Source organism: Prionailurus bengalensis, chromosome B3, assembly GCF_016509475.1.
Source record: "Prionailurus bengalensis isolate Pbe53 chromosome B3, Fcat_Pben_1.1_paternal_pri, whole genome shotgun sequence".
NCBI lineage: Eukaryota > Metazoa > Chordata > Mammalia > Carnivora > Felidae > Prionailurus > Prionailurus bengalensis.
Genome location: NC_057355.1, coordinates 55,529,665 through 55,541,931, shown reverse-complemented (window position 1 = coordinate 55,541,931; position 12,267 = coordinate 55,529,665). Strand labels below are relative to the sequence as shown.

Here is a 12,267-nt window from a genome sequence, read left to right as displayed (position 1 = left end):
GTATGTGTGCCTCTGCCTTTTTTTTCCTATGGTACAAGAAGAAAGTTCCAAAATATTCCCCACTTTGCAAATGAAGCGTACATATCATTATGCAAAGAACAAACCAAAATTTATTTCTGGAGGGCCATGGCTTTGCCTTTTTGTCTTTTAAAGTTCATGGGTTTTCATTTAAAGAATAAATCACTAGAATCCCTAACAGAACATAAGACTTTTCCATTGAGACTTTAGGAAAGAAATGATCTCTAAGAGCTAATGCATATTTATAAAACCATTTTCAGGTTGGATAAAATTTGCCCCCAAACCTCTAAGTCTCTTCTTTCACCTGGTTGAGTGTCCTGCAACAGTAAAGGTCAACAATGTCTCCTCTGAGGAGGAGGGTGAGGGCTCTCCAGGGACAGAGATAGAAATGGGTCTGTTTTATGATTTGCACCATTAGAAAATTCTTTATTTCCTGAGGAAATAAATATCCCGATCTATTGTTTACTTATAAAGCTCTTCTGAAGCAGTTCAGAGAAAAGGGATTGCTGCTGAGGGAATATGGTAGGAAAGTTGGAGAACATTTCCTTTCATGTGTGCCACAGAATTTACTTCCCACACATTTCAACCATCAATATCTGTACTCATATTTCCACATGAAATACAGATGCATTTGTAGGTGCTATTGTTCAGATTACCTTGTTTAAAAATGCTATATTAGACAAACATTTAATATTTAAATGCTATCTCTCATCAACTTCAAGACCCCACAGCTAAATTAAGTAAGTCAACAGAGAATTAATAAACACCCACTCTCCTCACAGCACTGCGTTTGGTACTCAATGAGACCTAGCTTTTGTTCTTTGGTCTATGGGAAGCATCATAGCCTGGCTGGAAGACTATATACAAATCACCAAAACTAGAACTAGATTAGCAAATTTGTTAATTCCCAGATCATGGGATCTGATAGGCCAAATTTAATTTTTAAAAAAAATACTAGTTAAAAAATATGTGTGTCTATATGTTCACATTCATATTCATACCTGTGTGTGTATGTGTGTGTGTGTGTGTGTGTGTGTCTGTGTGTGTATATTCTTATTTTTAAATCAATGTCACTTATGCTTCATTTAGAGAAGAAAATATTTTTAAGAAAACTTAAAATATTATAACTTATTTATAAGGCTTCCTAAAAGCCATGAAATAGGATTCTAGATATTTTTATTGCTAACTTAAGTATTTCAAAACAAGAATCAGTAAATGTAAATGGAAAAAAGTTTTTGACAAGATGAAAATGCTCATTCCTTACTTCTTAATAAACATCATTAACAACCATCATTATACACACACACGCACACACACAAAGATACACATAATACACATAATACACATACACACACACACATCCCTTTAGACATGGAATGGGTCACCCATTTAAAAATGTAATGAAGTACAAGAAAAATAAGAATTCATCAGAGAAATAAAATACTAAAATGGCTAATGTAGCTTAAAATGAATGACAAAGACCAAACATTTAATACATGCATTGACCATCAAATAGAAACATAGAGGAGGCCTGGGCAGCCAGGAGGAGTGATGGGAGTGAAGGTGCAAGGAAATTGATGGAGCTGGGAGGTGGAGCTCCCTATGGCCAAGAAAGGACTGGAGGAATAAGCTTTAAGGTTGACCTTGAGAGAAAAGAATTTAGCCAATCTAGAAAAAGAAACTCTAGTTCCAAGAATATCTGAGAGTCCCAGTGCTGGTAAGTAGAACCCTCAAGTGCTGATGAAAACCAGATGGCATGCATGCCAATCATATCAAATATTTCAGAACTCTTATTTACCACTACTTAATGGGATAGTCCACCTTGCCTAGGTGATACTTTAGAATATTTGAAAACCAAACCCCAGGGAATGGGTGTTTCAATTTATGGCCAAATGAATCCTCATAGGAACATAAAAGGTGAGTTACTACATGATAGCCATCATCTGTCTCCAAGAACCTCTAGACATGTAGTAGACAAATATTCACCTTCAGATAAGGATCATATGTGGATTTAAAATATCTATGTAGAACATGAAGGGATTGTCACAGAGATGTCAAGTGACTTTCAAAATAACTGTTAAAAAAATTGGACTGCAGATCTTCAGGATGAAGATGTTAAAGGTGTTAATGGAGAAAAGCGGGGAAGGATGGGGATTCTAAAATTCATGGATTCAGCAGTGCTGAGTAAAAAACAATTACCTTCTTGAAGGACTCCCAAGAGCTAATATGCTAATACACCCACTGCCTCTCCAAAAAGAGGACATAGTATAGAGTTTCCAAAATGCTATTGACCATGGAAACCTCATTTCATGGAATCCCCAAGGGACTAATGTTCTACAAAAAGTACTTTGGCACATCATCTTGACCATGAAGTCCCATATATTTTTCCAATATATATTCATAAACCAAAACCAGCACAGACTCTCTAGAGGTCGTAACTACTAGGAACGTAAACACCAAGTGTTCTCAAGGACTCTCAATTGAGCACATAAAATTGGTAAGGGTCTCCAGGCTGCTATCCACAGGATTAAGCTAAAACAGCTTCAGAAATAGATTAGTCCACCCACTAATTTATATATGCAAAGAATTTTTTGAAATCCCAATACTCTGCCTCAGACAGAAATGGTACAGAAGCTATAGTTCAGTAGAACAGAAGGGCACCACAGAGAGATCTGAAATAGACCTTCACTTCTTTGGAGTTAGGCAAGTTGACATCATGCTGGCTCCTCTTTTCTCATAGGAGGCCTCCAACACTGAGAAAGCGAGCACAGCAAGGACTTCCTAAGGGCAACTTTGTCCTCCATTTTCCCCTGGCAATTCCAGCCTCTGCATCTTTGTATTGTCTCTTCCCTTTGTCTGTGGTACTTTCCCACGTCTACTCTGCCTAGCTAAATCTTCACTCTGTATAGTTATTTTAGTATTTCACATATGCATTTCTAACTTTTCAAAAAATGATTTTCAGTCCCTGATGACAAGAACCATAAATTTCCTTCTGATTCCATCATAGTGCCTAGCTCAGGGCTGAGCCTTTATGAAACCTTTGCTATAGTTGTTATATCTAATTGACATGACTACAAAAGATTTTGCTGATCACTTATATTTAAACAAAATTCAACTTAGAAATTCCTGAGAAATCAGACTCTATCCTAAACCTCAAATTTTGTTTGTTTGGTTTTTTTACATTGGTTTATTTTTAAATACCAATACAGGCTCTGGTTTTCTAACATGCTGCTTTCTTAAAAGTTGAAGAAGAGGCACCTGGGTGGCACAGTTGGTGAAGCATCTGATTCTTGATCTTGGCTCAGGTCATGCTCTTACAGTTCGTGAGTCCAAGCCCTGCCTCTGGCTCTGCACTGATGCGCAGAGCCTGCTTGGGATTCTGTCTCTCCTTTCTGCCCCTTCCCTGCTTTTGTGCTCTCTCACTCTCTAAATAAATAAACTTAAAAAAAATTTTTTTAAGTTGAAGAAGCAGCAGCAGGAAGAAAGAAAACTGGAGACCTAACAGAGACCTTAGGTGAGGTGTTGATATATAATACTAGAAGCAAAGCTCTAAAGCTGTGCTGTCTAATATGGCAGCCAGTAGCCACATGTGACTCTTAGCTGGCCCAAACTGAGATACGGCATAATATGCATTAGAATTCAAAGTCTTAGTATGGAAAAAAGGATGCAAAATATCTCAATTTTTAATAGTGAGTATATATTAAAATAAAACTTTGGACTATACTGGGTTAAATACAATATATTATTAAAATTATTTTTACCTGTTTCTTTTGACTTTTTCACGTGGCTACTAGAAAAGTTAAAATTATAGGTTACATTATATTTCTGTTGGTCAGTGGTACAATAGAGTACCCAAGGCTGAAAAGTGACCCCAAGTGATCCAAAGTGTGGCTACTAACTTATAAAAACTAGTTTAATCTTTTTAAAAAGTTTGTAAGAGCTTAGAAAAAGAAAATAAATTTGAAAACAAATTGTCTTTGAAGATGAAACCATCATACCAAATTAAAAAAAATTTTTTTTAAACATTTATTCATTTTTGAGAGACAGAGAGAGACAGAACATGAGTGGGGAAGGGGCAGAGAGAGGGTGACACAGAATCCAAAGCAGGCTCCAGGCTCTGAGCTGTCAGCACAGAGCCCGACGCGGGGCTTGAACTCACAAACTGCAAGATCATGACCTGAGCCTAAGTCAGTCGCTCAACCGACTGAGCCACCCAGGCACCCCCATGATACCAAATTTTATAACAAATTTAATAGCTGCATCAAATTATTTGTTTTGATAATAGTAGAGGATGTTAAAATGGACATTTCAGTTGAAGCACCAAAACAAAATGCTATGTTCTAAGTCAAGTGTGACAGTATGATGCAGAATTTGCAAAGGAGGTAGTGACAATCTGGTCATAGGGCTCTTAACCCTCATGCCTAATAGGAACATATAAACGTCTGAGGTAGTAAGAGATGGGAAGGGGGTCCTTGAGAGAGAGCTGAACTCTCACTGACTCTCTAGGAAACTGGTGGAGGACCACATTATGATAAATCATAAGAGGGGCTTCAAAGAGCTAACTCAGACTACATGAGATGTATCCACTGCAGTTTGAAGGACACTATAGACTGGGAACCGTCTAATGCCTGAAAACTGGCTGGCCAGATGCTTGGACGTGGTTCAATGGAGAGGCGGCTACTGTGTTGAAGTTGGTTTGCGCTCTGAAGATGTACTGTGGCAAAAATGCACAAGTGTTTTCACCAGGTAGTTGTGGACTACTGCAAGAGAAAGCTGGTGTGGAGTGGGCTTAGGTCCTTTCTCAGAGGGCTGCCTGCAGCAGCAAAGAGGCCCCAGATGGCTGGAGGTACCACTGGACATCCAGGGCTTGAGGAAGGAAACGTGAGCAACCAATAAGAACAGAGACATCTTTGTTCACATAAGGGACCGGAGAAATTCTGAAAGGGACCAGAACATTTCAACCACCAGCAGGGGGAAAATTAGCCCACGGAGTGGGCTGGGAAGGATAATAAGAGACAAAAATTAAACTGCTTTGTGATGGCATCTCACCAGTCCTGCTAGTTCACATGGGCCTGCCGAGTGTCCAGAGGCATGATAGCATATGTTCCTTATGTGCATACAGTCACTCAACCACAAAAACCGAATGTCTATGTCAACAGATGTATTTCCTGGAAATGTTCTAGGAAAATCAAGTTTATCCAATGATCCACCAACTGCCAAATATTGCAATACCACTTTAGATGCATAGTAATATTTACGGCATTCTGCCTCTGCTATCTACACACTGGTATTTGCTTTCCATTTAGACTAAATACCAAAAGCAAGGCTCACAAGTGTCTCAATATATTTCAGTGAAAGCAGTCTATTGCATGTTAGTTTTTAGACAAAAGAAAATTGTAGTTCACAGGGTTCTGCCTTCCAAGAAACTTTGAGAAATGGAATTAGATTATGGCATTTATTATGGGGACTTTAGTAATAGCCACCCAAAATGTAAAATGAGTATCAGAAGTGCAGTGTTACCCATACCTTCAGAGAGACAGAACAGGGGCTACAAAGAAAAACAGGATCTAGATTTCATCAGTACTTTCCTGAAAATCTCCAGGAGAAAAAGCCCAAGAAAATCACCTCTTAATTCTGTGAAGCGTTCTAGACAGTCGTTTGAGAGTAGGTCATGCTTCTATTTTCTTTTTATAAGGTGTATGTATCCACCATACACTACCTGGCTATTATGTATTTGGGTCATTATATGTTAGTCCTTTCCATTCATTACTCACACCACAGACACTGTTTCCCTGGATTTACAAAATAAAGGCTCAACTGCTTTCAGGATACTTGTTTTTTCTTTTCTTTTTATTTTTTTTTTTAATTATTCAATGAAATCATTTAAAAAGAGCTCTGTGAAAAACCATCATTTTTGTATCATCAGAGAATCTGATGATATGTTATGAGGAACAGAGTTTTTTAAATACCAACTGCAAAGAGAATGAAGCAGAATTACAATCAACAAACCTGTCCTCTGTTCTATTTTTCCATTACTGTGCAAAAAAAAACCAAAACAACAACAAAAAAACAAAACAAAAACTAAGCATCTTTTCCAGCTCCATTAACACTGGAATTCCCTAAAGATGCAAGTAAGATGAACAAAGATTAGTTTACCTTCCATTGTCATGCTTCTCTGATGGACTGTGAATTATTGTCACATTTTCATTGTTATTCTATTCCTCATTTCCCCCCATTGTTCTTTCTTCTTAAAGCTGTCAGTTCAGGGGCGCCTGGGTGGTGCAGTCGGTTAAGCGTCCGACTTCAGCCAGGTCACGATCTCGCGGCCCGTGAGTTCGAGCCCCGCGTCAGGCTCTGGGCTGATGGCTCAGAGCCTGGAGCCTGTTTCTGATTCTGTGTCTCCCTCTCTCTCTGCCCCTCCCCCATTCATGCTCTGTCTCTCTCTGTCCCAAAAATAAATAAATGTTGAAAAAAAAAATTTAAAAAAAAAGCTGTCAGTTCAATAATGCTTTCCCCTATAATTTATCTATTAATAGCCAGCAAAATATCCAGCAGACTTTCTTGAGTTGGCAAAAATCCATATATTGTCTTTACAGTTTAGACTTGGGTAGGAATTTTAACACTGAACAAACGATTCGGGATGGAGAGGAATCCATATCCATGCCTACACTCAGATAGCACATGATGAAGATCTCCAGATTGAGTAATGATAGAAAATGTCTTCTTATTTGCATTTAGGCTTCCAAAGTTTAACATTAAGGTGTATGTATCTTACACTGGCTCACATAAAGTTTAAAATTAAAACATTAATCCAATTCCATGTGCCTTAAGAGTCATCCAAGACAATTCTTTTCACTGCTTTTTAACCTAAGTCAATTTTTAACCCCAATCAACTAAAGGGTTTGACTACCCACTATAGTCACTAGAATTGACCCCATTTTAGGCTGTTTCTAAAAATTCAAATGCCTCCCAGAAAGGGGGGCAAAATGTTCACACACTCATTTGAATGTATTTCTGACTCTTTAAAGATAATTCCAAGGGCACCTGAGTGGCTCGGTTGATTAAGCATTCAACTTTGACTCAGGTCATGATCTCCCAGTCGATGGGTTCAAGCCCAGCGTTGGGCACTATGTTGACATCTCAGAGCCTGGAGCCTACTTCAGATTCTGGGTCTCCCCTTCTCTCTGTACCCCCCTACTTGTACTTTCTCTCTCTCTCTCTCTCTCTCTCTCTCAAAAAGAAACAAACATTTAAAAAAATTGAAGATAATTCAAAAGAGAGTTTCCAAATATGGTTTGAAGAATTGTAATATCATAGGAAAACTATATACCTTCCATGGTAACTACACTAAACAGTACTCATTTCGTATGTCTACATTTCAGAATGTTGGTTCAGTTCTTTGGAGTCAATTTACATATACTACAAACAGACAAGAATCACCTTCTAAGAGTGGGTTGTTATGTTTAAAATATCAAAATCAAGCAAACAGAAATATCCTAAGTCCCTACAGTAGAAACATGCAAGCAATACTCAACACTCCTTTCCCTTGGCTCTTAAAATTATTTAAAAGCAACTTAGCTCAACTCTACCAGGGAGGGAAACTACTTACCTAGCCAAATTTCTTAAAGTGCTTTTTTTTTTTTAAATCTATTACTTCTACACTAAAACTCCTAGTTCTGGATTTCTTCTTACAATTCCTCAGTAAATTCTCTATGGTTACTATTTACCTCTTCCAGTGAAACCCAAATATAGCCCAGTGGTTGTGTGCAAAGGCTACCTAGTTTCATTTTTTGATTGCACCCCTTATAAGCTGTCTGATCTTGAACAAACTCTTTGACCTCTCTCTGCCTCTGTTCACTCGTCTGTAAAGTGGGTCATTGTAGGACTTTCCTAATAAGGTTGTTGCAAATTGCCCACTTACAGTGTTCAGCACACTGCCTGGCACATTCTACATCACTACACGTCACCCATTGCTACATCAGAGGGCCTCTTTGTGACTCTCATTCTTTCTTGACCCTTTGAAGAGTCTAACAATTGTCAAGCTATTTCTTGAACTTGATTTTAGTTTCTTTGGCTCAGGGTTCTCCTGGTTCTCTTCCTTCTCCTCAGTACCTCAGGTTTTCTCAGTACCTATCTTTTGTTCTCTTCTTCCCTAAGCCTATTCATCATTACCACGTCCCCATCTACAAATTCAGCTCTGTCCCTATCATTCTTCTCTCATTATCATTACCTCGAGAAGTCTTATCCACTCACATGATTCACTGTGTTTAATATAAAAGCATTTAACAAGATTTTAAGTAGTCAGCATTCTAGTGCAAGATGGCAAGAGAAAATGTGATTCCACATAGTCTTGTTGGCAGTAACTGTGGCAACACACAACTAGCTTGTTTTGTCACTGCCAAAATAGGTACCAATCTCATTTCAATCATCTACGAAATGCTAACATACTGTACCACTGAGGGTAGGCAAGAAGATAAAGTTGACTAAGTTGCTCAATGCCCAAGTTTACTAAGACAGAAGGCAAAAATGAAGGGGAGTGGGGGCCGGAGGTTATCCAGAAAACCCTAAGTGTAAACTTATAGGGAAAAAAAGTAAAAGAAAAAACAATAAAAGAAACTTTTGGTACAAAAGAAAACACCAAGACATGCAATCTTATGTAGAATGTAGTAGGAGGTGGCAAACTTAAGTGCCCCCAGGAGCTAAAAAGCAAACTGAATGAAGTGAGCACGATGCATTACAATAGGAAGTGGAAAGACTGTGGCAAACTGGAAAATGTAACCACAGGTATTCACATTCAGTTTTTAAGAAGTAAACATTGCAGGCCAAACAAGTCACAGGTCTTTACTTTCCCTTCTCTTAGTACAGAGAGACAGGCAACAGGATCATTGCTACTTGTGTGATGAAACTAACTAGCTAAGAAATTTAAAAAAAGCAGCACTATTTTACTGGCTAAAAGCTACAAGTGGGACAAATTTGCTTCATATTATGATGGCATTTGTTAAACGAATGTTATGATTTGCAATTCAAGCATGGATCCACTGCTTGTGATGGAGACACCATCACAAATCCAAACACTACATTCATGGATTATTAAGATTCACTTTTTGGCTCAAAGTGGTCCAGATCCTGCCAGTGTCCAGATCCTACCCCAAAGGGTATTCTATACTTGTATTGGCTCTCTGAGGTAGTTACAGATGTAGAGAAGTTCCAATATCTGCCAGGGACAAAGCTACTTATTCTGAGAAGTACTTGCAACTGACATTTGACATGGTCCTTTCCGTGTACAGTATATCATGAGAGGGAATTGTTTATTTGGCTTATTGCCACCTGGTTTTAATCAAAATATACCTTCTTTTCTGCATCCTTGCCAACTGAAAAATGACAGTCTTGTGTCCCTGAAAGATCATACTTCTGAAAGGCGGGGCCAAATTCAGTTAGCCCTCAACACTGTAAACTCTGGTTAAAATGATACCAGTACAAAATATCCAGGACCATCCACAAGTAGGTAAACATCAATTATACTTCTAGGAGACATTTGTTCATATCTGATATGTTCATATCTCCCGATTTCCTGGTGCTTTAAAATAAGTCTAGTTCAACATTTAATGGCCATGTACTATGCCTTAGGCATTGAGCTTGGTATGCAAATTAAAAAGTTGATGAAACCATAGCTGCTGCTGAAGAGTTTATACCCTACTTGGGGAGAGAGACATGGAAACCCACTGTTTCCATATAATGTGTGCTATCAAAACAGGCGTGGAGAGTGTGCTAAGGGAGAGTACAGAAGGACCACTTGGCTTAGCCTCCTGGAAGGGAGAAAGGAGATTAGTAAAGACTTCCTGGAAGTTATTTTTAAAAATAAAAAATCCATATCCCAATTAAAGCATAATGCAACTAGCCAAGGTAATTGAACAACTTAATAAATCAGCCTAGGTAATAAACAACTTAATCAGTATACTAACCCAGCATCAGAAGTCACACTGAACACTTCCCCATGCTTCAGGATGGATTTATCCTAACTTAGTCCTATATTTTCGTTAATCATTGTTGAAATCACGACCATACATTTGAGGATAAAAGGATATATTGCCCCTAGTTCTTTAAAGAGGTAAGCAGATGTCTTCCATAAGAGCAGAAACAGGGAAGACTCTACAAGTAGAAATATAATTCCGGAATCAAAAAGATTCCCCTCTCCCACGTGCTCAGGGAAATTACACTCATGTTTCCCTTCTCCCATTGAAGGTCAGGACTGTATTCATGGGTACAAAAGGCAAAGGGTAACAATTAAAGAGAGTCTGTTTCCTCTGTAACCTCCACTACTGCACATGCCTGAAAATCTGCCATTTAAGGATTAGTTTTATGTAGATAATCACCACTGTGAAGACTCGATGGGACCAAAATATATTTACATCTTAGTACAAATTTCAGGATAGCCTTATTGCGAAAGGAACAGTTAAAGAAACTCCAGACTTGGAGAAATCCCTGAGTAATATGGCAGTTTTGGTTAGAATAGTAACTCAACACATTCACTTCATTTCTTAATGTTGGTAAAATGTGAAGTCTTTGCAGTTTTCCAAAGAAGACATCCAGATGGCCAACAGACACATGAAAAGATGCTCCACATCACTCATCGTCAGGGAAATACAAATCAAAGCCACATTGAGATGCCATCCCACACCTGCCAGAATGGCTAATACAACAAACAGCAAGTGTTGAGGAGGATGCAAAGAAAGGGGAAACCTCTTGCACTGTTTTTGGGAATGTAAACTGGTGCAGCCACTCTGGAGAACAGTATAGAGGTTCCTCAAAAAATTGAAAATAGAACTATCGTGTGACCCAGCAATAGCACTACTGTGAATTTATCCAGAGGATAGAGGAGTGCTGATTCATAGGGGCACATGTACCCCAATGTTTATAGCAGCACTTTCAATAATAGCCCAATTATGGAAAGAGCCTAAATGTTCATCAACTGATGAATGGATAAAGAAGTTGTGGTTTATATATACTATGGAATACTACTTGGCAATGAGAAAGAATGAAATATGGCCTTTTGCAGCAACGTGGATGGAACTGGAGAGTGTTATGCTAAGTGAAATAAGCCATACAGAGAAAGACAGATATCATGTTTTCACTCATATATGGAACTCGAGAAACTTAACAGAAGACCATGGGAGAAGGGAAGGGAGGAAAAAAAGTTACAGAGAGGGAGGGAGGCAAACCATAAGAGACTGTTAAATACAGAGAATAAACTGAGGGTTGAGGGGGCGGGGGGAGGGGTGCAGGGGAGAAGGGAAAATGGGTGATGGGCATTGAGGAGGGCACTTGTTGGGATGAGCACTGGGTGTTGTATGTAAGCTATGAATCACGAGAACCTACCCCCAAAACCAAGAGCACGCTGTATACACTGTATGTTAGCCGACTTGAAAATAAATTATATTTTTAAAAAATAATAAAAATAAAATAAAATAATTTTAAAAAGGTGAAGTCTTTGAAGAAATAACTGTGGAATGGTTAAATACCATGCCCCCTTTATTTTAGACAGTTTTATCATCAATGCCTGCACTCTGGGTATCAATATTTTTTGCAGCAAATTATTAATCACGCTCTTAGAGGTAAAATGTCCTTTAACTTCCTATTTGTGATTTTTCTAAAACAAATTAAATACTAAATATTAAATATTAAGTACTATCATCTGAGGAATTATTTTCATGTACCACTTTCCATGTTACACACTAACAATTTTAACCTCAACAATTTAAACTCCACATCATCTTCCATAAGGCCATGGAATGATACTACCTAATTGAAAGGGGTGTCTTTGTTATTCTGAATACTGAATATCTCCAAGTCAATAAAAATACTTCAAGTTGTGAAGAGAAACGGTTTTAAAAGGGGCCTCCAAATTATGCCAAATGCAATGTAAAGGCCAAGAGTTCACAGTGCATTACTCATCAATACCATGTCGTGGTACTGAACTAAGATACAATATAATTTATCCAGTAATAATAGTAATTGACCTAGAGTTACTTGCTAAAATAGGTATTGTTGCTTTATCAGCAAATAACTGAATTTAGGTGAACTTGCTAAAATAGAAACAGAAAATAATTTCTCACATACCAATCTCTGCTCTTTGTTCTTATACACTATATATTCAACGTCTGCTACTGAATCTTTACTTTCCAACACAGAATAAAAAAATCTTTATACAACTTTGGATAAAAGTGATGACTGCTGTTTAAAAAGTTCATT

The 12,267-nt window shown here is 38.0% G+C and overlaps 1 protein-coding gene across 1 annotated transcript in view; it reads right to left on the bottom strand.

Moving 5' to 3' along the window:
- FBN1 (fibrillin 1) overlaps nt 1-12,267 on the bottom strand; it is a 235,761-nt gene that overhangs the window by 178,073 nt on the left and 45,421 nt on the right. The window lies entirely within an intron of this gene.